General features: G+C 49.6%; 1 protein-coding gene across 7 annotated transcripts in view; it reads left to right on the top strand.

The window, feature by feature from the left end:
- LOC137843657 (protein CEPU-1) overlaps positions 1 to 26,543 on the top strand; it is a 332,157-nt gene that overhangs the window by 145,351 nt on the left and 160,263 nt on the right. Inside the window, exon 1 of one of the 7 annotated variants that reach the window (XM_068659178.1) lies at positions 4,049 to 4,067. The exons of the other annotated variants lie outside the window; for them this stretch is intronic. The gene's annotated coding sequence lies outside the window, so the exon portion shown is untranslated. Of the gene's footprint in view, positions 1 to 4,048; positions 4,068 to 26,543 lie in introns of those variants that run through there. 7 annotated transcript variants of the gene reach the window in all.

The raw sequence follows: 26,543 nt of genomic DNA, 5'->3' as shown, positions 1-26,543 counted from the left end.
GAGGGGAGCGTGCCTGGTGCGGGTTGGTGTGCGCGTGCCCGGGTGCAGCTCCCTGCTCCCAAAATGCTTTTTGTTTGCAATCACATCCGGACTCTGCCCCCCTAAAATCCCATCAGAAATATTAAATCCCCTCGGCGGCAAGAAATGCCCCGGGGCCGCAGGGTTTTTCGTCCTTTCCTCCATCCTCCACCAAGCCCATTTATTTTCTGTCATTAAACGCTTTCCTTTTGATCTGGAAATTAATTTCCAGAGAAACCCAGGAATCAAGATGCAGGCGTGGGCTCGGGGGGCACCTCGTGGTGCCGCTGGGCTGCTGCTGGAGCTGGTTTGCTCTAGCAACAGGCGTTTGTGGCATTAAGCTGCTCTTTGGGATCATATATATGTATATATTTATATCTATATGCATTTATAGGATGTTTTTTCCCCATTCTGTGCAAGCCTTTTCTTCTTGGGGGTGGCAGGGTTTTTGTTGAGGAGCTGCACACCTTTCTCAGAGCAATGTTTTCAGTGCACAGAGCTTGCAAGCACCCACTTTTTTCCTTTTTTTCCCCAAAGAGCCAGCGGGGAAGGGAGCCTCTCTGTAATCCCAACTTTCCGTTTTGCTTTGAAGTAAGCCTCTATTCAGCGTGGCTGAGCACAAAAGCTCAGAAATGCAGATCCCGAGGGCTTAAAAACTAGGAGGCAAAAGGCATTAAAAAAAAAAAAAGTGTCTTTTTTTAAATCCCTGCACATTTTGGAGACTTCAGTGCACGGATCTCCATCCCCGCTGGCCGTGCCTCAGTTTCCCCTGCCTGTTGGTGCCCGTGCTGGCCGGGGAGCGCAGCCCTGGGCGATGCCAGCAGGCATGGGGATGGGTGATGCTCTGAATCTGAGCCCTAAAAGGTGCTTTAAAAATCCTTTCCACTTCACTTTAAAGTGGATTTATTTGTAATTCACTTTTCATGTATGTACTATTAAGGATTTGGGCTCTCAGAGGTGGATTTTTTTTTTTTGGACATATTACTTTTTTTTTTTTTTAAAGGGAACGCATGAGGGAAAAAGCACTTAGGTTCACCTTTAAGGATTTATTATGGTTTCTCTAGAGCAGGTATTTACTGGGGGTATTTCTCCGAGGAAATGACTGCAGATTATAAAAAATAAAATAAAATAATAAAAAAAAAACACCTCTCTCCTGAAGCCAGTAACCTTGTGGAGTGATGGATTGTCTTGCTGAAAGTGGAGTTGGGGAGAAATGGAGAAGGAGAGGAAGAAATGTAGATACCGTAGTATACTCCAGGGGGTCGGGAAAGGGATATGAATTATTAAGTAAAATTAATAATTGAAATAATTAACAGCTGCAAGAGATTTTTGTCCATTCTCCACATAATAGGGTAGTAATGTTTAGTATCAAGCTGTAGTAACCACCAGTAATTTGATGTTAATTAATTCGTTGGCTCAGCATTCCAAGCATTTATGGGTGTTTTCTTTCCTTATAAATATATTAATAAGTTCAAGTAATTCTACAAAGTAATTTCAAATATATATATAAATATATATATAAAAGCAAGAAGTCCTAGCAAATGGCAAGTCATTTATTTCTGATCGGTAATTAAAATGGCTTTTTCCCCCATGAACGTACATCAGAGGAAAATAGCTTTGTTCGTGGAACTTCTAATTTTTATTTTTCCTCCTCTGATGCTAATCGATGGCATTTGCTCTTTGGGGGTCAGAGCGCTGTGCGCTCGTGTTGCCAACGTGGCAATTTCCATCGTGGGCCTTTGGGGTTTGTTGCTGGGTCTCCTGAAGATTGGGGTTTTTCCCTTCCCCAGCCCCGTAGCTCTGAGCCCCTAGGCCAGTTTGAGAGTTTTTTGGGTGAAAACTTCTAAAAGGGAGGGCTGGCTCATGGGGTGCTGGGTGGCCAGGGGGTGGCTGTGGTTTGGAGGAGCCAAACCCCTCCAAAAGCCCCCTGTGCTCGATCCATCTACCCCCAATGCACAGGCAGATAAATGGGGTGCAGCGGGTCTTGTTCCCCAAAAAATAATAAAAATTCCTAGGTTGCAGATGGATGTGAGGATGTCCATGGGATTATTAAGCATGCACGTGGCAGGGAGGGCTCTGCTGAGCTTCAGCTGCCTCCTTGGCAGGAGGGGAGGGGACCCGTGCCCATCCTAGCAGCAGACGGAGCGGACAGGAGACTTATTTCTGGCCTGGATGGTGGGAGGGGAGGCTGGCAGGCGTTACGGACACCCAGGCTGGCTTTATGTAGGGCGGCAGGCACACGTTAGGGTCCCAAACCTGAGGGATGGAGAAGAGGCAGTGGCAGGCTCTATTTTCCCTGCTGCAAACGCTGCAGGACCCCGAGGTGCCCGGCGGCAGGGATGGATTCTGCTCCTACACCGGGGAGTCGGGGAGCACTGCAAGTCTGAAGTTAAGCTAACGGGGCTCAGCTTCAGCAGCAGACTTCTGCAGCCTTCTCCCACTCAGGGACTTGCCCTATATTTAATTTTTTTCCTGACTGCTTTAGTGACTCTGTAAACGCCGCGGAGTTTTTGTGTATTTTTTTTTTCCTTCCTGCTAGATGAAGTGGGTTTAGTTTTTATTGAATCAGTTTCCTCCGAGGATAGAGGTTGCGAGTGGATAAAACCTCTTTCAATCCCATAAAAATGCCGTCAGGGGATTCACTTAAATTTATTTAATCCTGTGCACTTTATCGCGGTCACTTCATCATGGCAGGTAAGTGGATGCTAATGGATCCCTTCTCTTTATGGCCTGCAGCCTCCTGGAATTAGATCCCCCAGCTGCAAATCTCTCGTTTGTGGTTGGCATTTTATCTTCTGTCTTTTATTTGATTAGCAGGAGGAAGCGAGAGGCAGGGAGCCCGTTTCAGGGTATTAAGGCCAGGAGAACTCGGTGCTCTAATCTACTCTGACCTTCTGGGGAGCACCAGCCAAATTTCCACCTGGAGGAGATGCTCCGTGGATGGCAGGACACGAAGCTCTCCCTCCCTCGCCTCCCAGCCCGGAGATTTGGGGTCTCTGGATGTGGGGCCGTGTTGCCATGTTGGGCTCTTGCTCTTTTCTGCTTTGGGGATGAGTCAGAGCTGATGTGAACGTGCCCCTTTCGAAGGCCTGACTCACTCTGCTCCACATCTGACAGGCCCTTTCCATTGAAACGCTGAACTTCGCTGTAACTCAACCATTTTCCTTCATAGAGTCGGAGTGTTTGGATGCTTTCAGGTGAAGGTTGTTGCACGCCTGCTCCATTAATGCTTTTAAAACCGGGTGATTTTTTTTCCTTCGGTGTCACAATTCTGCTTTTTTTTTTGGCGACCTGCTTTAGTATTCTGTTTTGGCTGCTAAACCTGAAGCGCTCACTCTGCCCAACCTCTGACTTCAGACCGTGTTGGTCGGTGCTGGGGGATGCAAGCACGTGGTCCGGACCCTGTTTGAGCTGGAAAACCTACAGATAGAGAGGGGCAGCAGCCTGGGCTGCTCCTCCTGGTGCTCTCGAATCCTTTCCCATCAGAAGAATGCATTTTTCCAGGTTTAGCACCGTGTTGGTGATGGCGTGGAGGTTGGATGGAGATTCAGAGCACCTGGGCGAAGCTGATGGCACCGTGCGTTGGGGCATCTCCATCTCGTCCCCGGGGGCAGCAGGAGGGACTTGTGCCCTTTGCACATCAGTCCTGGAGCACCAAAAACCAGATTCTGGCCACAGATGGGTGGGGTGCAAGGTCCTGTCTCTATCAAAGAGCGGAGATTTGGAGAAAAATCAGGCTTGCGGTTTTTCTAGTGGCTGGCACAAGAGGGAGGCTGCTTCTGGGGAGGAGTTTGGGAGAGCTTGGGCTTATCTGGCGTTTGTATCCTGCACCGGGGATGGCTTGGGACTCAGCATTTCACACCTTGGGTCCTTCTGCTGAGGCACAGGCACCCGTCAGGTCGTAGGTGGGCTGAAACTGCTTTGGTTGTGCTTCCCCACGGCAAATGGTTCCCGACCCCCTCCCAAACGGGACGGTTTCCTTCCACCAAATCGTCCTTTGGCAGCAACAGGCACCAGAATCAGTCCTGACTCCAGAATACTCTACAAAGGTAAAAATAAATAAAAAAAAAATAAAAAATAAATAAAAAAGCAAAGACAGGTTTGGGGGAAATTAATTTAGCAAGGCGCTGGTATTGGTGGGCTGGGAGAAGCGGTGTGCACCGATGCCCAAAGGGATTTACTGCCTTGGGGCTGGGGTTCCCCGCACTCTCCTCCCGGCCTCACCCCAGGCAGGGGGAGCTGGTGTCAGAATTAATGAGGAAACACGTTAATTGCTGCAGTGCAAAGCCATCGGCCTCCAAAACAGACACCGAGCTTGAGTTATTGAGGAGCCCCATGGCCGCTCAGGGAGAGAGAGAGGGGAAGGGAGGGTGTTGGTGTTTGGGGGGTCCAATTATTTCTGAACTGCAGACAGCCTTATTAACTTGGGCAGAAAATTAATTGGTGTAATTAGAAAAGCTCATTGGATTTTGGTGGGGAGTTACTGGGGGAGGTGATGGTGGTGGTGGGGAGAGCAGGGGAGTGACAACAGCCACGGGAGGGAGGGGATGGAGAGAAACTGGAGCGGTGGGGAGCTGGGTGGGTTGGTGGAGAGAAGTACACCCAGGAGGAGATGGGAGAGAGGCAGGGGGAATTTTTAGTTATTCTGCTCTAAGTTTGGCCTTTTTTAAAAAAAGAAAAAGGAATATTCCTATATATACATGCAAACATATATCTATATCTATATAGCATAACGCGGAGGAGATGTATTGGAAGGTTTCTGTGGGTGGGTGCATTCATTTCTGATACGCCAGGCCGTCAGCGAGGGGTTTCTCTGTACGTGCTGGGTGGGTGGGTTTTATCTTTGTGGGTTTACGAACTCCTTAAAACATCTCTTCCGTCCTGATCCCACTGCCTGCTGCTGGCTGGGGAGAGGAGATGCCCGTCGGTGGGCTGGGAGAGACATGAACAGCGGGGATGGAGGAAGGGAAACAGGATCAGGGCTCCTCCTCAGGAGAGAAAAAATCATCCCTGCAGTCCAGGAGTGCTGCACCGGGAGCAGGCATCAGTTTGGGTAGCTGAGCCACTGACATGTGTCCTTTGGAGGGGCAGCTTTGGGTCCTGCGCTTTGAGCACAGGCACCAGCCCCACAACTTGCCCAAAAGGCAGACAGAGAGGGTGATGATGAAGCCACCTGCAGCCAGCCCTTGGTCAGAGGGACAGTCCTTGCCTGGGGACCCAGCCACACGGGAGGGGACACGGTGATGGTGTGAGCTGCTGGTCCGTGCTGGGCTGATCCTTGGCCTTCTGGCTTCAAGAGTAGTAAGGCCAGAGATGGGCACAGACCAAAATCAGGGCACTTTCCCCAAACCATCCTGGGCATTCGAAGCCAGCAGCTGACCTCTGGTGAGAAGAGCTCCAAAAACTGAAATAAAACACAGCTTGGGATGGAGCCGAGTGCCACGGCGTTGGGGATATCAATCAGATCTTCGGATCCCTGCTTTTCCAAACCGAACCAAAGCGTGGTGCAGCATCCAGCCCATCCACAGCAGGGCTGTGTGTGCATCCGCCAGCTCGTGTGTGCCCCTCCGTGGGTCACACAGCCCACGGCCGAAGGAGCAGCTGCCCGTGGGTGACATTGCAGGTTTCGCAGTGGCTGAGCAAGCTCTCGAGCCTAGCGAGCTGCACGGCCCCTGGGTTCTCCCCGGTGCCTTTGCCCTGATGGCTTTTCTGCCTGTTACTGAAATAACCTGTCAAGCTGAAGCTAATAATGAGCCACAAGTCAGATTCTCTCTGGTAGGTTGCCCTGGGTGTCTATCACAATCTTTAGGGGTGACCCAATTATGATAATTGGCCAATCTCGCGACTGGTGTTCGAGAAGAATTGGCAAACAAAGGAAGGAAGGAGGAAAAATAAAAGCTGCTGTGAAATCTGCAGAAAACACAAACATAAATATAAACATACAGCTTTTACAGGGCCCCTTTTCAGCATGAGGTGCCTTTAGCATTAACCTCTTTGGCATGCCCTGCTCCGATACCTGTGGGGAGCAGGGAAATAAACCCCCAAACCCCAGGGGTGATGCTCTGCACGGGTGGCTGGGGAGGTGCTGGACCCCCTGGAGATAAAGTGGGGCAGGAAGGGGCCTCCCAGCCCCCAGCTTCCTCGTTCCCCATCATTACCCCACGGCGCAGGACCAGCTCGCCGGCTTGTTTGACTTCTGTCAAAACGTTCCTGCTGGCGAAGGAGAAATAGACGGCTTTGAGAAGAGCTGGAACGGTTTCCCAACTGGAGGCTGGCTTTAAAGGCAGCCCTCGGAGCCCCTCAGCCTGCTGGTGTTTGGAGATGTTACATCGCGGATCACCGCGCCTGGGACCCGTCGTGGTTTACTTTCTGAGCCGCTGTCATTATTTTGACAAATATTGTCCTAGGACTGCTCCGTTACTCCTTCCACGGGCTGGCTGGAGAGCCAGCGATGCAGCTGTTTGCACAGCTTCGTGTCCGAGCCATGAGTTCAGCGCAGCAGCTCCTCTCCCCCTCTGTGGCTCTGCGTCAGACCTCGGTTTTGCAGGAGTATTTTGAGTTATTCTCAGACAAATTCTAGGAAAAAGGGAAGAGGAGCGATTCCTGCCCCACTCTGTACCACATGCACCTTCGGTCAGGGCAGGACAAATGGAAAAAAAAGCAATTTTAGCCCCAGCCTTGCTCCTTCCCACTCCCCTCACCTTCCCTTTCCCTTGTGCCGTGCACCTCCCCCTTGCAAGCAGCTCTGGTATTATTTCTGCATCAGAATAATAATAATACAGAGAGAACACACTGTTATGACTGCTGTGACCTCCTGCCCAGCATGCACTGCCGAAACACTGCTGGAATTGCAACTTGGCACCGATCTTTTTTAGTGAAGGATCGCTTCTGGCTAATCTATAATTTACAAAACACACTCAGATTCATTTTTTATGGGGTGTTTTGATATGATGCCATTTAAAAATCTGAAGGAGACCAGGCACCTTTTAAAAGGTGCTCCCGAGTCCTTTTTTTTTTTTTTTTTGGCCATGTTTCAGTTGTTCCTGTCTGGCCAGAGAAGGGAACCTCTTGGTGTGAAGCTTTCCGTCCTGCGGCATCGGGGCCCTGCACCTTCAGCATCCTCACTTGCTGTGCTTGCCCCGACCCTACATGAATTCCTCTGGTCTTTTTTTCTACCTTCTTGCCTTGTGTTGTTTAGCAGCCAGAAAATAGTATTTTTATTCCTCCCTTTGCTTTTTGCTCAGGGAGGCTGGGAAGGGAGGGTGAGGAGAGCTGCTGGAGCTTCCCTCCCCAGCACCTGGTTCTTGCAGCAGCCCCTTAGCCCTGGAGCAGCAAAATGTCCTCACATCTCAGGGGACATAAAACTTGTGATATTCCAATGACTGTGAGAGTTTCTGCTAGCAGTGAGTGGCTGGGCACTGAGGGCAGAGCCTTTCTGGGGGGCTTTGTGCAGGTGTTTTATTGCCCGCAGGCTCCCTCTGCCTTTCCGTGGTGCCCCTTCTGACTGATGCGGATCCCACCAGGCGTATATTAGCAGGAAGGGCATCGTGAGCAGGAGGAGCAGTGCTGCAAGAAACCAAACATGAATCTTTCAGGGCTCTGCGAATGGCACGGGAGGGATTAAATATGTTCATCTTTACGGTCTGAAGGGAAGGGAAGAGCTTTCTCATCAGACCTCGGCTGCAGCGTGTCCGTGGTATGATTATGTAGCTATAATTAACCTCCTCCCCGATGCAGACTGATCTGCTTGGCAATCACCCGCGAGTTGCCCAGCCTGGGGAGGAAAAGCTTTGTAGCTGTTGATAAATAGAGGCCGTGATCCTCGGCAGCCAGGTACTTGAATGCAGCAGGCGTCGGCAGACCTCGGGCTCGTTTATATCCACGCAGGGGCTGGAGGAGGTGCTGCTTGGCGCCTGCCTTCGTACATGCAAATGGGGAGCGCGAGCCCACCGGCAAGGAGGGCGACGTGCTTGGAGATGGAGCTTAACATTTCTGACACTTCTGCGCAGACCCGAGGAGTTTTGTATGTAATTTTAGTAAAACCTTTAGGATGGAGGTGAAACAGCCATTTTCTGTTAAAAAATAAAAAGGAAAAGCGGTTGAGCCTTGCTCAATCACTCGGGGAGTGATGTGGTTGAAAGAGAAGCACAGGTAAAGGGGACATCCTACGAGGCTGGGGGGCTTTTGGTGAGTGTTTGGGGACAGCTGGCTGACTGCTCGGGTTCTGCACGGATGTCCCCGTGCCCAGAAGCGCTCTCAAAGCTGATCCCTGCTGACTCAGTGACCCGTGGTCCAGCGCTGATGCACAGAAATGGGGTAGAGCACCCCAAAACCCCTGGAGGAAGGTGGATCGTGGAGCAAGAGGTGGCTCGGCTGTGTTTGGAAGGCAAGAGCGAGGGATATGCCGGCTGATCAGCGCACAAAGAGCCCTGTCCTGGGGGCTGCCACGATCCCAGGGACTCGGTGGAAAGGTTTCCAGCTCCGTGAGGCTCCTGAGCAGGAGGAAAGCAGGCTCAGGGGAGCAGCACGTGAGTGAAGAGCATTAAACAGAACAAAACTGATAATGAATGCTGCTGTTATAGCACCTGTCAAAACTGCTCAGGAGTTTAATACCATTCAATTTCAGGAGAGAGAAACATCTTTGTGATGACTTTTTTTTTTTTCCTTTTAAAGAGGAAAAATGCTCCATGCTGCTATTGTGCTCTCAGCACTTCACTCCCATTTTAGCCTTTTTTTATCCCTTTTGTGAAGATGGGGAAACTGAGGCAGGCTGCGGCTGCGCATGGATCACTGCAGCATTGCCCCATCTCCTTCCCACGTGTCCCCAGTTCCTCGGGAAGGAGCAGTGCAATTTTCTTCTGAGATCTCCACGTAGCCGCGAGTTGTCGCGCAGCGAATATTTAGGTCAGCAGAATCTAATTCCTTTTAAAATCATAATATTATCATCCTAATTGCAAATGTTTTCATTAGGCACTGGCTCTTGGGAGCCTGTCGGGAGGCTGGCACGTGCCTGATGGGGGTTTGGGTTCTTGCTCTTGTGTCCCATCTGTATGAAAGGCTTTGTCCCCCTCTGGTTTTTCCCTAAAAAGAGTTGGGTGGGCATTTGGTTTGGAAAGGTTAGGTGGAATTAATGGAGTGGAGAGCACACAGTGATGGGGAAATGTCTGTGCTGGTGGCCTCCCGGATGACCCTGGGGCATCACCTCCCCAGATTAAGGTAACATCATTTGCAAATTGCTCGGTGATACTGGGATAACAATTAAACCCTCCATCCTAGCTGGTATTACTGAATCTCCATGGAGCAAACTTGGCTTCCCATATGGGGCCGGGTTGTGTCCTATGGCCATTCGCACCCAAAACCCAACCAGCTTTCCCCTGGGTGACCTCCTGAGCTACCTCTATGGGGTGGCCCTGCTCTCTGGGGAAGCCCTAAACCCCCGTGGCATGATTTGCAGCGACCGTGACATCTCTAAATGCCTCCACAGCACCTTCAGCTCCGTGAAGGGTTTTTGCTTTTCACTCTTCTTGCGGAGGCAGCTGGAGAGCTGGGGATGTGCAGCCCAGGCAGGGCAAGACATTTGGGGTGGTGCCAGGCTGTCATTTCAGTGTCGCCCTTCTGCTGGGCTCTAAGCTCACCGGGAGAGAGAATCAGCTTTCCTTAAGTGAGTTTTTGTGTCTCAAAGTCAGGGCTCTGCTTCCCGAGAATAAAACAAAACTCTCTCTGGAGATCCGGTCTTAATACCACCTGCCTGGAAGTCCTGATACGGGACTTAATGATGAAATGAATATTCATCCCTTGCTGCGGGAAGCCTGATCCCGCTCCCCATCTCGTGGGGGATTACAGCCGCTTCCTGGAGGGATGGCGTGCTGACAGCTAGCTTCGGGATGGGGAGCATCTGTCCCTAAATATGCACGCAGACGGCTGTAGTCCTGATTTTGGGGCAGGTGAGATGCAGACTTGGGTTGGGACGGGGTGGAAAAGCGATGGTGACTTCCCCATGTGCTTGCATCTCTCAAGTCTAAAGATCCCAGAGCAAAGGCTAATACCGTGTGGATGGTCAGTCTCTGCCTGCAGGACGATTTTGTGCATCCTGGATGTGTTGCTCCTTGTCCCGTATATCTGGCAGAGCCCAAACCACCTGTGCTGTGCGGGAGTTGATCCACGAGCTGGAAATGCCAGCGAGCAAACTGCAGGGAGCAGATCCCGGATTGCAGAGCTCCTGAAAGCTTTGTTTTCACCAAGAGAGGATGGAGAGAGCTGTGCCAACCCCTGCCGGAGGAGATAGCTGGACTTCGTATGCCTTGTGTGTAAATAACATTTTGTTGTTCCAGCAGCTAAGCTCCTCGCGTCCCCCGATGTGCTGCAATGTGCGTGCCACCTCCCCGGCCCCCACAAAAGGGTTTCCAGCTGGATCTCTGCTGCCGCATCACACGGCAGCTCTCACCAAAACCACAACCTGCAAAAAAAAAACACCTGTGACTTAATCAAATCTATCAAGCCCCAGTTGAGGAGCGAGCCGCTGTGTGTTTATCAGGGAGATGGACCCAAAATTGGCCCTTGGATGGGATCCCGGCTCACGCACAAGTGTTTGAGTGAATGGCAGCGCCCGCTGCGAGCTGGGAAGTTGGGCATTTGCTTCCAGTTACAGGAAATTGCCATAATTTCTGCTCGGCGCTCCTCTCGAGTGACACTAAGCATCCCTCTCTTTCTCTGCTTGTTTCTTTATTTATTTTCAGATGGCATTGTACGTGGGCGCGTTCCCCACCCGAAGCAGCCGAGGGCTTGTCTTGTTATCATGGCAACCCCTGCTTAGCGGCAGACCTTTTGTGTGCGAAAGGAGGGAGAGAAAAAGGGAGGTCTGGAGGAAGAAAAGGGACGGTTTGGAGGAAAAAAAGGATGCAAATGAGATCCCGGGGATGGTTTCAGGATTCAGGCCAGCGACACGTGGCTGTTGGGTGCTGTCTGTGGACCCCCTGCTTCTCCTCCACAGCCAGATTGGGCTGCACGAGGCAAGGGGCAGCGCAGGAGGTGCTCCTGGAGCTGGTCCACAGCAGAGTTTTGGGATTCCTGGGGGTGATCCCCACCCAGCACCCCCTGGAACAGCCCCATGCAGGGTGCTGGTCCTGCAGCACAGGCACCTCTTTGGGTGCCCTCTCGGAGAGGCAGCTCTGCTGCTTGCGAAGGAGAGCGGCTGCTGGATTCAGGCACCGGAGTGCATGAATGCAAACAGCCCACCCCGCACTTCGGTTGCTGCGGGTCGGAGCTGTTTGCTTTCTCTGTGCCTGAAGGTCGTCCCCATCCATCCCGAGATGTGCAGTTGGCCTTGGTGCTTTTTCTCCCCCTTTTTCTCTCCTGCAAGCAAAGGTTACTCGGGGAGACCCGACAGCTCGGGCTCTGCTCCCGCCTGCAAAACTGGGAAAATCGCAAAACCCTCGTTTGAGGGAGGGCTGTGAAGGCGATTGCAGGGATGTTTGTGAAGTATTCAACACTGCCTTGGAAGTGCCAGAGAAAGGCTGAGGAGGAGATGGATAATTTTGTCTTTTAAGGGGGTTTGAACAGAGTAAAATCAGTTCAGTCCTGAGCAGCGAGGGGCCTTGCTGGAGCCAGCTCTGTGCTGGGCACACAGAGGGCTGGAGCAGGCAGCCGTAATTGTGCCTCCCCAACTTCCAGGCACTTGACTCCCTGACCCTGGTGGTGGTCGGTCTGCGTGCCCTTTGCCTTCCCTAACGCAGGGCAGAGAGCTGAGCAGAAATCTCCTCGAGCAGGAGGTGACTTTGGGCGTTCAGTGCCCGGGGATGGAGGGGGGGTCCTGCATTCCCTGCTGGCGGGGGGCCGCTCGCTTCTTCCTCTGCGCCTCTCCCTGCAGCAGGCAGGGCTGCAAAACAGAGCACAAGAGAGTTTCGTTTTTCTTTTTTCTTTTTTTCTCTGCTTTTAAAATTATTTATTGAGCTATTGATTTGCTGCTAAAAGCCTGATCCGGCGGGGAAGCCGGCATGGTCCTCGCCCTCGGCTGGGGTGAGCCAGCGCAGCCGCCCTGGGCATGGGATGGCTTCCATCTGCTTGAGTTAGCATCCTTTTATCTTTAACCAGCCCTGGCCCTAAGTCATGCAGCCCTCCTCGGCGGGGCCATAAATTCACAGAGGCAGCGGTGTATGGGCATTGCAGGGAGGGCTGGGAGCTGCCTGCATCCCTTTGTGTGTGGGGAAGGGGCTGCAGGAGGGTGGTGGGCGGTCACAGGGGCGATCCGATGACCCCAAAGCACTCCCCGTGTGCCAAAACCTGGTGAGGGGCTCCTGCTTTCTGCCTGGAGGATCGTGGTTTTAAGAAATGATGGATAGGGCAGGGTAGGACAGTAAGTGATGCACAGGGGGGTGTAACCCACAGGTGTGCATTGGGAAATTTGGGGAGAAACCCCTGGGTACAGCCCCGATGCCACCCGGGCATCCCGGCAGCACGGCCACGGTGCTCTCTGCCTCCCCCATTCCCAGCCCCGGAGGTGCTGACAGCCAGCGCTGCCCGTGATCCCAACTGACCTTCTTAAAAGGGATCAACCGCGGAAAATGAAGAGATGAAGACTAACGGGAGGAGCGAGGGGAGGGGGAGGAGGAGGAATGAAATTAGGAGCAGATATTAATAACCATGTTATATATTTATCTGACCTCCTTTCACATGATCCTTTTAATGGTGACCCAAAAAGCTGATGTGCTAATATGCGCTCTGGCTGCTCTGTTCTGCCTCTCTGTCAGTAGCTTTGGGTTGTATTGGGGGGAAAAAAAAGTTTTTTCTCGCTTGCTTTGGGAGGAGTTGGTGGGTGATGGAGAGATCAGGGTCCCGAAGGAGCCTCGCTCATCATTACAGGTTGGCACCGGTGATGATGGGGATGCTGATGGGAGCAAGTGTTCATCGTGGAGAGGGAAAGAACATGCAAAAAAACGAGGTGATGGACTGGGTGGGTGGGAAAAGGGTGAAAATGCCCTGTGGGAATGCAGGGGATGTGCCTGGCAGTCCCCAGCATCTTTGCCTGTCCCCACACCGCCTGTTTCTGGCCCTGGTTGGCTTCAGGCTGGTGACTCTGGGCTGACCAGCAGGAGATGTGCTAGGTCAGCCTGGTTTAATTTAGTTTAGCTGATTTTTTTTGCGAGCAGTCCTGTTCTAAGTGGCTCCAGGTGCTTGGAGCTGCTGCTCGGGGAAAAATCACCGCCTTGAACGTTTGGGCTCTGACCCCAGGGCCGCCCAGCACTCTCGGCTCGACAAATTACAGGTGACATGCAAGTCATTAGCGAAGGTCCGTGGATTCCTGATCGGATTCCCTTCTCCATGCCTGAAGCCCATCATGTTGGGGCACGGAGCTCGGTGCTGGGTCTGACCCGTGGCTGGGGATGAGAGCGGCAGCGCCTTGGCTGCGGCTGTGGTTAACGGCTCTGATTTCCAGGCAGGTCGCAGAGGGAGTGCAGGGGAAGATCAGCAACAGCTCAGTGTAATTTTAACGCGGGGAGCCTCTTTCATGTCTTTCTCGGATCACATTTTTGCTGCTTTTCCATTTATCCCCTCCATTTCCTTCCCCTGTCAGCCCCTGAGCCGCAGCAGCACTGACTGCATCCGAACCCGTCCGTGTTTTCCATCAACTCGTCAGCTTGCCTTTTGCTGCTGAAGTGCCTGCTGTGCTTCCTCTCTTGCTTTGGTGGCTCAAAGCCCATAAAAAGCTCTTGAGAGCCGGTGTGAAATATCCTCTCGTATTATAGTATTTGTCTTTTTAAAGGAAGCTGCATTCATTAGAAGTGGGGCTGAATGGAGTGCTTGGATTTTTGTCATCTCACCAGCATCAGCCCCCTGGGACGACACCCTTTCACTTCACTGGGGCTTGACTAGGTCCTCCGAGCTGTAATTCGTGTTTTCGATTGAAGTGTCAATTAAGCAATAGCCTCAGTTTCCCCTTTGCAGGGCGGAGGTGGCGACACTTAGCCAGCCTGGTACAGCGCTCCTGAGATGTGAAGCTGGCGAGTTTTCTCCTTGGCACAAACAATAGTGGAAGAAACCTTTTTTTTTTTATTAATTGGACTGGGGATAAAAAGCGGCGTTTGAGTCCAAAATCAGAGCCCAGTGGAGCAAAAGTTGGCATTTTTCTGGCAAGAGGCTGTTTCCAGGACCTGTTAACAGGCATGTAACTTTTGAAACTATTTGAGTTTATTTTTAGGGGAAAAAATATATTAAAAAATGAAGCGTTCTTTTGCATTCCATGGCTTTTGCTGTGTGCCTCTGGCCCTGGGAGTTTTCCTCAGCTCCCTGAGTGATGCAGAAATATCTGGAGGAAACTTTTTTCTTTCTACAGTCTGTCCTCGCTTAGCCCTAAGCGATGTGGGTAAATCTGCAGCTCCCTTTTTCGGTGCCTCCGTTTCCCACCCTATAAAATGGGACTGAAGAGATCTGGACAGGGAGTGCTGCTGCTCTGTCTGTGGCTAAGTCCCTCTCACCACCGCCGCCAGCAAAACAGAAAGGCGTTTAATCTTACTAAATGTAATCTTGTTGTAGAACAGGAAATTCTCCACTGGTCAGAAAGGATATTAAGATCCCTGCTCCGAAAGTGTTTGAAATTATCATCATTAATCTGGAAATGATTATTGCTTAGTTCAAGCTGAGTAACGTGAAAAATAAAGTTAACCTGAAGTGTATATGGTGAAAAGTAAATTGGATTTTTAAAAAGCTTTCGTTTTCCTAATGGAAGATAAGATTAATAACACGGCTCCAGAATTTAGAAAAAAAAAAAGAGCACATTTCCAAAATTTAAAAGCAACCAGTGTTTAAGATGTTTGGAGAGGCCCAGAGAAAGCAGAACTTCTGGAGCAGTCAGGGAAGTGTCTGGTGTGCTGCAGGCACCAACCTGGGGAAAAATCAGGTCCCTGGAAATCATCTTAAGAGCACCCCAAGGCATCCAGGTCTGCCCTGCTGCGGGACGTGATAACGTAGAGGAGTTGGGAATCCCCATCAGTGGATGTGAGAATTCACCCAGCTCCTCTTTCTGGAGGTTTTTGGTGGTTTTCTCCCTCGCCAGCTGGTTTGGGTGGTGGATGTGTCCTTGCAGCCGGAGCTGCGGCTGACCCCATCCCACTGCAGGAGTCTGGCTGATGGCATCGTGGTGATGATCCCGGGGCTGCCTCTGTCCCCTTCCTCCCCGATGAGCTCCCCATCTCGCGAGGCCCCAGCACCAAGGTGTGGGGACCCCCACACATCCCCCCGAGCCTGTGTTTGCGTTGACGGAAGGTTAACGCCGATGGGGCCTCACAACTTTTTGATTTATTGTCTTTCGGCGTTCATCACTCTTTTCTTTAAATTAAAACTCCCTCCAGATGGGGTCTCTGACACAGATTTATTGATCTGCAATAAAACCTCCCTCATAACCTGTGCAGCTGCCCATTCATCTTTCAGCGAAGGAGGGATCATTTCTCCATGGATGTCCCAAGAATGAAAGTGAGCTGCTAACTTTATCCCTCTCTTGCCTCTTTTTCCTCCACCTGTTTTCCCCCGGGATTTCCACACCATTTTCCAATTGCCTCACCTCTGAGGCGGCTTTCAAGGCACTAGATGGGAACAGCACCATCTCGGAGCTTACCTCTCATGTCCCCTCCATCTCCAGGTGCCCAGAAGGTGACGTGGTGGCAGAAAGGCCAGCTGGAAAGGTCCCGAGTGATGCTTGCAGGCTCCGAGTCTCTTCCAGATACCGCCAGTCCTAACGAGGTTTCCATCCCCGACTCTCCTGGGGATGCGCAGAGGGAGGGCACAGTGGCAGCCGTCTGTGGCTTCCCGGCGCAAGGAACAGCAATAATTAGATGCTGGAAGAAATTAGAGTGAGATCAGTTGGCTGGTAACCGTAATGATCTCCTGGTTCACGACTTCTTGCCTTCACTTGTGGTTTTTTATTTTTCACAAATGGCTCCACTTCCCAGCCTGGAAGGGACCCATCTAGAAGCGTTGTCTGAGCTGCTGATGTGATTTAGCTCAAGTTTTTGCGGTGTGATCCCATTTCCCAGAGTGATTTCAATCTCAGACCAGAGTTACCAGCAAATTGGATGTTCTGCGAAGTGTTTTTCCAGTGACAAAGGAATGAGTGTGATACCAAATACGGTGAGGAATTTCTGGACTTTCAGGGAGATTGACAGCAAACTAAGTCTCCAGAACTGGAGACAGTAAAGTCTAGACTTGCCCAAATCATTTTCTCTAAATTTCAGTATTATTTCATTTATGGTTTGAAGCCCGGTCCGTGGCTCGATAGGCCTGATACCGAACGTCCTGAGGAATCACGAACAGTCACTTGCTCTTCGGGAAGTAAATGGGATTAGGGAAGGATCAGTCGCTCTGACAATTGAGACAGGGGTTTTTAGGTGCCTCGCAGCACAATGCTGCATGAAGCAGGATTATGGGCTGTCTCACCGGAGTCACTTGGCACACTGAATGTGCATAAAGATGACTTCACGGGTGAGTCCGTCAGGGGATGGCTGTGCGCACGAAGGCTGTGGGCAGCTCTGGAGACTCACCTCCATCCATCGGGGTCACAGGCATTCCCAAGAACATCCCTTCTATTGCTTTCCCCAACCTGTGAAGATGGTGAGAGCTGCACCAGCAGCTACTGGGAAGGATGTGGGGGCAGCTGGGGTGGCAGCAGAAGCCCACGGGCTGGCAGAGAGGTGAATGTATGGGCAAGATGTCCCAAACCAGTGGGTGGGCAAGACCTGGGAGCTAGATGGGACTGAGCAGTGCCCGTGGATAGCTCAGGAAGAGTGCTGGCTCGAATAGGGGTAACCAGGAGGCTGGGCAAGCATCGAGTCAGAAGGGAGGGCATCCTCATTTATCACCATAATCAGGAAGCCAGGCTGAGAAGGTTTTAATCACTGCGCACGGAGCTGGAATGCAGAGCAAGTTTATGGTTTACAGTGAGCGGACTGACACAGCTGATTGATGTCAAATATGTCATGATGTATATTGTAAAGCCAGGAGATTTAATGGTGTAACTCCATGGTAGTCTTGGAAGTGAGGCGCTGCAGAGCAGGGAGTGATGGATGGGCTCATTTACATGTAAAATTGCCGATGGCATTGACAGCACTGGTATGCGGAGGGAAGATAAGAGGGAGACAGTGAGATTCACTCTGACCCTGGTATTGAAATATTAAAATACAGCTGTAGGATCATCTGGACTTTGCAAACGGAGTGCATGTCTGGGTGTATTTGAGCACACACATACACTGGTGCCCATGGTTATAATTACGTGCACAGCGTGCCGTTGCAAAGACAGCTCCGTGCAGCATTATCGACTCCTGGCTCAGGCAGAAATAACTTGTGCTGCTCCTACGTCCCGCAGGAGAGGGACTCCTGGAGAACCCAGATATTGCTTCGTAACGAGGAGCCCCAGCGCCTTGTGATGGGCTTGTGGAGGAGCTGGTCCCAGTAGCAGACTGGTAGGTGGCAGCCAGGGCTTGGCGTGTGCCACGGCACGAGGCTGCTTCCCAGCTCCTCTGCAGCTCAGAGGCTCCCTTCTAATTTTGGTTGACTTAAGGGGAGGGTGGGGAAAAAAAAAAAAAAAGAAAAAAAAAGCAAGAAAAAGGAAAATTTTGGCTGCTGAGGTGATACAAACTGAATGTGGCAGAGCAGAGAGCCTAGCCTAAATAAACTGTCAAAGGATGTTTTGTTTCCATTATGCCTGCTGCAAGCCCTTAACATTCCCGGTTGCGCTCTGTAACACAATCTTCAACTTATTTCTCGAGGAAAATGTCACTGAGGTTGGGTGAGCTGCTTGTGAGGAGCCCAGGGAAGGTCATTAGGAGCAAACCCTTTGCTTCTAGGTGCATGCACCACTGCTGGAAAGCCTGGAGGGAGGTGCGTGACTCCAGCAGGCTGAAAGCTCCTGTTTAGGATGGTTTTATCAGGATTTAACTCTCCTTCGAACCTTTCCAGCCTATCTGTTCTCCCCCAGCCCAGGGAGCACCTATCTCTGCTGCAAATGACTCCACTGAAGCTGATGGACTTGCCCAGGCGATAAGTCTGCCTGGTTATCTGCTGCGGAAACTTTGAGGGCTGAGAAGCAAGGGAAGAGAAAATCTGTCCCTCAGTGCTCAGACTGGCTCAGAAGGGATCTGAAGAGCAGGCAGAGGAGGGGAAGGGTGGGAAAAAGGAGGTTATGAGATGTCCTTGCTCCCTAATGAGGGTTATTACGCTGCTTTTACCTTGGTCCCCGTTGCCTTTGATCCCATCCCTCATTTCAGCCTACTTGACAGTCAGCGGAAGGGTCTAAATTGGGATATTTTTCCAAGGCAGGTTGACTAAGCACCAACTGAGCTGACCCTGATATAAACGCTTAAGAGGCTTTGCAGGGGATTAAGTGACTGTATTTTAATCTTGCCTTCTTCATGGGGATGTGTCGTGGGTCCCAGCACTCTGCCTGGGTCTGCAGGTTCGTTTTCTCTCCCTGCTCCTAGGACAGATGGCCTGAGCGGGGTGGGCAGGTAAAGGACAGTATCTCCAGGAATTACCTTGAATTGCTCTTTCCTTACATTAAAAGCCTCATATTAAAACTCTTCTTGAAAAAAATATATATAATTTTTTGAATTTATGAGCTGCTCTGTCATCTTTGCAGACAACATATCAATTATAGCCACATCTCTGAGCCATTTGAGGGGTTCTGTTAGAGGGAGCAGCTGTGGTGGGGGGAGGCACAAGGGATTTAGACTTTTTTTGGCTTCCAGAGCTAATTTTGTTTCTGAACCCAAGTCCTCAGAAGATAGTGTGAATCCCTTTTTCCATTAGCTCTCACGGGCTCCAGAGGAGAGAGTCCTTTGCAGAAGAGGAATAGGGATTGCAATACCAGATTGGTGGTGTCCTATCTCCAAAAGCTGCCAGTGGCAGATGCTCAGGAAAAAGTAACAGAGAGTTCTGCTGGAGTCATAAATTTTATCCGGGAAGCCGTGATGGGGGCTGTGCAAACAGCGCTGCCAAACTAGTCCCTGTCCAGATGGGTTCGTGAGATGAAACAGGAGGTCACCAGTATTTGAAATGTGGTCGCCGGTGGGAGAACCAGTCACGGGAAAGACTGCCCGTGCTAGGAACTACACAGGAAAAAAACAACAAAAGGTCATCTCTGTCTCCAGGTAGCCCTGAGTTTTAAGAATAAGACAAGGGAATAGAGAAGTGTTGTTGTTGGCTTGTTATTTTCTTGCAACTCCCCCGTGCAGCTCCTTGAATCTGTCTCCAGGGCGAGAGCGCTGGCACAGTCACTGCAAGCGCCTCGTGCAGCAGCAGCCTTGGGAAGCGGCGGTTTCTGTGGATGTGGGGTCTGCAGGGGGAATCTCTCAGGCACGTTTGCTTGCAGGAGCTCTGGACCCATCCCTTGTTCTCTCCTTCCTCCAGGGTTTCACGTGGTGTGAAATACTTGGGTGCACTTGAGGTGTCCCTAACCCTCTGCCGGTGCGCAGGGTGCGCAGCCGCTGCGTTTCCCCGGGGACCCCTCCTGCATCTGGGAGGATGCCGGGTGCTGGTCCTGGGCGTGGGAGCATCCTGACAACACGTCCTGCGCTCATCCCTCGTCAGGGGAGGCAGCCAGCCTCCCCGCCATCCCTTCCCCGTGAAGTTGCGGCTAGTTTTTGTTTGTTTATTTTAATTATCATCTTTCTCCCTGGCTCGGTGCTCCCGCAAGGGAGACGGCGTCTGTGTTAATGGGATTATGCGTGCTGTTTGCTGATGTGTACGTGTTTGCCACTTCCTCTCCCTTTGAATTTCACCCAGATAATTGATTTCTGTCTCTTCCTTGGCACTTGCTTTTGCGGCACAGGGTGTTATTACTCGCCTTTTGTTTCATTGCTGAGCGACGAAGCCTTTACAAGGCAGCCCGAGCAAAAACAATTGTTGAGTCTCTCGCTTTCCTTATTAACTAACAGGGGATTGCAGGCAGCTTGAAGCCTTCTGAGAGGAGTAATAACATAAGTGATGGCTTGGGAGCAAAGTGGCTCCTTCCCACTGCAAGAGGCTGGGCGGATTATCCCGGTCTCCCGTTGCCAATCCTCCACCAAAGTCGGCTCTGGCTGTCTCTTGTCCATGCTTTTATCCCCGTTTCTCCTCCGTTTTGAGCTGTTGTGTTAGCGCAGCACCTGGAGCCTTTAGGGGAAAATCAGCCTCCGAGCAAGGCAGCAACCCATGCTCAGGCAGTGAGTCCTGCCGCATTTTGCACCAGGGGGCTGGAGGCTGGGCTGAGGTTGGTGGCGCTGGTGTGGGCTCTTGCTTAGTCCACAGGGGACCACATCTGGTCAGAAGGTGATGGGGAAAGGTGGAAAGGTGCTTTAGAGGCGGGTTGTGCTGATTTAGGGAAACCAGCCTTTCCAGGCCAGTTTCAAAGCAGCATTTGGGCAGAGTTGGTAAATAAAGGGAAAATAAAAATATTTTTAAAGTTTTAAAATATAGCTGATTTTATTTATATATTTTTTTAAGGATGAAAAGCAAATTTTCTGGCTAAAAAAAAGAAAGTGCACAGCTGGATCTTTGCTTTTTACTTAATAAGGAAAAATGGTTGAAATTGAAAGGGCACTTTGAATTTGTCCCTATTTTTTATTTGAGTTCAAGTAATTTGAGAACTTTGGTTTGCAAATGTTTAGGTCTTCCTCACCCCTCCTGCCCTTCCTTGGAAAGGACAAATTCATTGTAGAGCAGGAGACTGCAGAGACTGCCCCAGGAACATCCTAACACCGTGCACACACTTTGGGCACAGCAAGGAAATTCAGTCATTGAGCTAACGAGTGGCTCAGCTGTACTGAAAATAATACAAATGAGTCCTAACCGGTGAGATTCCCCATTGCTCCGGTGCTCGTGCACCAGTAGGATACGCTCCCCCAAAACACAGAGAACTGTCCCTCCTCTCTGTCTGCCCTTCTGGCTCATGGCTTTGATTTCTTGTATTTGCATAGTTTCTCAGCTTATTTTCTCCTCCTGTTGTCTTTTTTCTCTCCCCTTCCTTTCATTTACTTTCTCCTCTCTCACAGACCGTTTTCTGTTTGATTTCTGCTTTTTATTTCCTTCCCTCTCTCTCCAGACTAGAATGTGGCTAGCATGAATGAGTGATTTCCAGAAGGAATAAAACTGTTTAAGGAAGGAAGAAAATCAACAACAACATATTTGGAGCATCGCTGTGTAAAAAGTACAATAATAAAGCAGAACCACACTGAATGAATTACGGTTTTAAAAAAAAATTACCAACATGTCAAACACTATTAGCACTCGGATTTATAGAAAGTCTGTATGTTCAGATGAAGCTCTTGTCATTTGTTGTGTGTTGTTTGTTTTATTTATTTTTTTCCTGTTCCCTTCGTAAAGCAAATGCCAGCCACTTATAACAGCTGGTTTTGGTGCTTGGGATGAATAACTGATAAAAAGAAGAAAAGCAAGACACGTTCCCCCAGAACCATTTTTCATGATGTCAGGGTATCAAGGTAATGTGTTACTTGTTGCAGAAACTTCAGATGTGTTCCTGTATGTGAGCGAAAGTCTCATTTCCTTTGACGGGATTAATGATCACTGACTCCACCAGAGAAGGGAGATGGAAGAGAATCAAAACCAGGAGGGTTGAGAAAGAGAAATTCTGTCGAGGAATTGATTTGCTGGCATGGACTAGCAAATCAAGAGAGGACTGCTTTAATAAGAGAGCTTCCTAGGGGACTGGGTATCATGCAGCATCCTCAAGGACTGCGCTTATTGCTGGTGGAGTTTGCAATTATTTGGGTGGCCCTATCCATCACTGGAGGCCACGGTGGCAGCTAGCGTTCAATAATCCAAAAAGCTGAATTAGGGCCCCTTAGAAAGCGGAGATATTGCTCTCATCCAAAGCACTGTTTCCTAATTAATAGTATTATTGCTCTTGTGATTCCTGTTATAGTTATTTTTACTTGCACGCTTGAGTTTGAAAGGATGATGTGTTCAGCCAAGAGCTGCAAATGTTTTGGGCTTGGCCAACAAAACCACACGGCCGTGTTGTCAATGTTTGCTCCTGGGTGAGTTCTCTGAAGAGCAAAAGTCTCTGTCTTTGTTTCACTGAAGCTGCTCCACTTTGCATGAATAAATATTTGTTGGGCCAGCAGAGATTTTATAGCCCATCAGTAGGGCACTCAGCCGGGATGGAGGAGACGTGTGTGCAGGTCCCTGTTCCAATGCCTATTTAATTATTTATCGGCAGCAGAATGGCTCGGAGAGGAGACAGGGAAAGGGCCAGAGGCCAAGTCTGTAGCACGATAGCTGAGGTATTCAGCTGCCAAGAGAGGCCTTGATTTTTATTACTGCAGATAAACTGGCTTTTGTAGGGTTCAAGTGGGTTTTCTGCTCTAGGTTTGAGCAGAATGTCTATAGTAGTGTTTTGTTTTGATTTGATTTGTTTTTTCAATGTCCATCTTTTTTTCCAGGATGGGATAACTCCCTTCATATCTTATCTCTTGGACCTCTTTGCTCTCATGCTCCTCAGATACCTTCCACCAAAGGACATCTTGCCCAGCCCATATTACAGCATGCTCTTTGCGAGGTTGCTGGGGCATTGTTTTAAAGAGCTTTTGTCCCAGCTCGGCTGCTGCAGCCACCACGAATTTCTGCTGGGGTAAGCTGCCAAGCCATGTGTGTCCTGGCACTGAGGTCTGCAAAGAGTTCACTTTATCCTAGATATAGGCATTTAGTTTAAAGTGAGTTAATTAGCAGCTGAATTAAAATGGAGACGTTCTAGTCCGATAGATCCATGACTTGCAGAGGCTTCTTCCATCCGTGCTTCTTCAGAAGGGCTGGGGCTTGGGAGATGTTGCCTAGCTCATAACAAGGACACACTCAGAGTCTGTGCCTCCAGCAGTCAGATCCTCAACCTCTGCCTTTAAGTGGGAAGAAAAAGGTTGCTCTCGCTGACCTTCCTGGGCAGATCTTACACCAGAAGAAAGCTGGAGCTCCTTGATGGAAAGGCTGCGAAGCAAATTAAATAATAGGAAGTATTTGTCATTCCTTTGAGGCTAATTCATTACCTATTTGCAAAATTATGCTGCTATAAAAAAATAAATAAATTGCAATACTTTTAAATAATTACCCAAATCAAAACAATTGACTCAACTAGAAAATGCTTTAGCAAACATATTACTTAGACATCTCCTTATTAGAAAGTGGTTAATAAGAAATAATGCATTAATTGCGCAGTTAGTAATGCTAGGTTCCAGCCTTCCCAAGACTTGGAGTGGATTCGGTATGTGACTGAAATGAGCTTTGAGGTTTAAATACAAATTAGGAGGAAGTTTAGGCTCAGCTTCAGGCAGAAACCTACCTCTGCTTTGGGGAACCAGATCAGATATTTCCAGAGGGCTCTTCCAGCCTGAATGATGTCCCTGGGAAAGATGTCCTTTGTGGCTGGGTATGTTACTGGGTGGGTTCTTTGTCCTTCAGTGGAAGGAAATCTCTGAGCAGCTTTGAGAACTTGATCCTTGTTATCACCATGCTTTGGTTTCCTCTCTGTAAATTTGGGAGTGTTGAGGAGATCCAGGAGACAAGCCCTGAGATGGGACGTGACCAGGGCTTCCCAGTGGCGATGTCCTCGTGGTGCTGGTGCTGGCTTCCCCCAGTGACCTTCATCTCACCGTAGCAGACCCCATAGCAGGAGCCCGTGGTCCCACCAGGGTCCTATAGTGGAGAAAGCCTGAGGAAGGCCATGTGTATAGTACCACATTTTATATTAAACAAAAATAAATTCCCTTTAACGTGGGTTTTTCAGACAGGTTGTCCTAATATATTAACTTCTGTCTGTGTTTTGAATAGTCAATTTCACGGTGAAATGAGTTCTTAATAATATATTTACCACCTGGGAGAAATCTCCCAGCCATCTGGAAAGGAGTGGGGATTTAGTGCCTCCAAATGGAGATTGGTTTTTTATTTATTTATTTTGCCCAGGCCTCCTCCCCCCAGGCGGAACCCAGAGGATGCTTTGGGTGCGAGCTGCCCATTGCAGCTTGGTTTGGGGTCTCTCTCCCTCAGCTCTTGCTGGGGTGGAGGTGTCAAGAAGCAGCCGGGGGTTCCCCAGTGCCTCCCAGTCTGAGACTGGTGTAAGGCTATGCATCCCCTTCACCACCCCTAGGTGAGGACAGCTTCTGTGTCAGGCACTGAAAAGGTGCTTTTTGGGAAGAGGAGTTTTGCCTGTAGACGCTGGCAATGCCCGACTCCTTCGATGGAGATGTCAGTGATACATGACCTAAATCCAGCCTGCTTTGTGTAATACATCTTTTGAACTCCAGCAAGATGGAAGCCAGATGCAAACCAAGCTATCCTTTGATTACGTGGGAAAATGGTAAATTCATCATCACTTGAAGTCTTTTAAGCAAGACTGATTGTCCCTCTAAAACCTATATGTTGCATCAGCAAGAAGTTATTGGGTTTGATAGTGTTTGCCTGAGTGCAAGGGAATAATCCTTCTGTTTGCTACAGGGCTTACAGGGTGAAATTGTATGGCGTGGCATCTTCAGGCTGTCAGATTTGATTGTCTCTCCTGGCCATTGATGCTGGGGATTGATGGAAAGTCATCATGGCCTTTCTCTTATGTCCTTACATAGCTTCCCTATGTGTTAAAACCTCATCTGTTACATCGCTGGAGTGTGAAATTCCCACGTGCCTGGAGGGGACTCAGTGTTCACCCAATGTGAGTCCCTGCAGGAGCAGAGGAATCTGGTGGCTCCAGGGCTTGAAACGCATTAATTTTGTTTGCAAAAGTGATAACATTTGCATATCCTGATCTGCTTTAATACTCTGGAGAGGTCACTCATGTGAGATTAAAGGAAACTCTTTGTTACAGGGTTTGCAAACCCATGCGTGGTGCTATCACATCCCAAACTGCTCTGGACGTGTTGCATGTCGTTGCAGTGGGGATGCTCAGCAGCCTGAATAACCTCTTTGCTATCTAAATATTCTGTGCTGTGGAAATGGGCATAACCTGGTGAGTTTTAGCTGCCAAAATCTGCTTTTGGGGAATGGTGGGACGTGCCAGAATGCTGTGAGCACTGGGGGCAGCAGGGTTAGCATGCGCCGGTCTCTCCATAGTGCTTGCTCACAGCCTTTAATGTTGTACACGCAGTTCAACGTGATGCAGGTTGCCCTCTCTGAGGAAGGCATAAATCTCCTTTGCATTTTTCATGGGCTGAGTGCAGGCAGGCAGCTCTCTGAACACCGCTTTCTGCTGCTCGACCCCCTCTTTGCGGGCTGTTAGAGGTGGGTGTTGAGGGTGAAGGTCGTCTTCCACGGAGGCTGAATGCGATAAGGATTTGCTTGTCCATAATATTTATCCCATCTATTTCAGCTGTACGTGGCAGGGGATGCCTCTAGCAATGCACCACCTTGAACTCCGTGGTCTCTAATTTGGCGCAGACACCTGGCTGCTCCTGAAATATGGATGGGAAAAAAAAAAAAAAAAAAGAAGAGAGAGAGCCCTGTTAGGAGCAGCATTTTACAACAGGTTGCACCAAACCCCTGGATTTAGCTCTCCTTGAACTTGAAGTTGGCAATAATTGAAGACCAGATTTTGCAGCTGCTGTTCTGACATGATATTGCTGCCGGGTGTTATGAAAACCACTAGAGCTAGAAGCCAGTGCTGTATACTCCTCTTGGAGTTTCAGCTTTCAAACACACGAAACATCAATCTCTAGCTAGCGGCTCATGAGCTATCAGCTCCTACAATCAAGTGGAAAAGAGTATTTCAAAGGTGCTTAGTTACTGGAACAGTACAAATGCTTTCTGGACCAGTAAATGCTTCCAAGTATTGGTCCTGGACCATGATTAGAAAGATAAAATCTGGTCCCTCGGAAAGTGCACGGCCCCGCTGCCCCTGGTGCACAAAGGCAAAAAATAAATGGGGGGATTAGGAAGGGTGCTGGGTAACTCTGCATCCAGTTAACTCTGTCCACTGGGCTGCCTTAAGGTGTGTTTAAGCACTTTTGTATTATTTTTTATTCTTCCTAGTAGTAAATAATTATTTTTCTCTCTAGACCTTTTAATACAAAACCTTTGTTCATGAACCTATGAGTAGGCTGATTCCAAAGCCCTGATTTAAGGATTTATTTTGAAGGCTTAGGCTAATGCAGCCTGTGCTAAAAACTTGTAGAGAGATGGAGGAGCTTGTGGAGGACCGATATACGCTTGGATCTACCTAGAAAGTGCAGAAGGTTGTCACTCCCTGCTCGATGGTGCTCCCAGGTAGCACCCTTTTAGGGACCTGCATGTGAAGATTTAGGATCTGCAGTAAAACTGTCCTTGACTTCACCCAAAGTGACCCCCCAGTCAGGGGCACGATGGAGGCTGATTTTCTACGTGTGACGTCACCGTGGGCACAATTTATTTTTTAAAAAATGTAAAAGGTTGGAGTGTTTTAAATTGCAACCATCTCCATTCACAGCCCATTTTCCATGAGCCGTTTTACTGGTGATGTGACATGATATCAATAACAATGAGGTTTCTCGCTGCCTGCTATGGTTGTTTATGGAAAGGAGTTTCAGAAA

This window comes from Anas acuta, chromosome 23, assembly GCF_963932015.1.
Source record: "Anas acuta chromosome 23, bAnaAcu1.1, whole genome shotgun sequence".
Lineage (NCBI taxonomy): Eukaryota > Metazoa > Chordata > Aves > Anseriformes > Anatidae > Anas > Anas acuta.
Note: the sequence above shows the minus strand (reverse complement) of the source record. Positions and strands in the feature narration are given on the sequence as shown.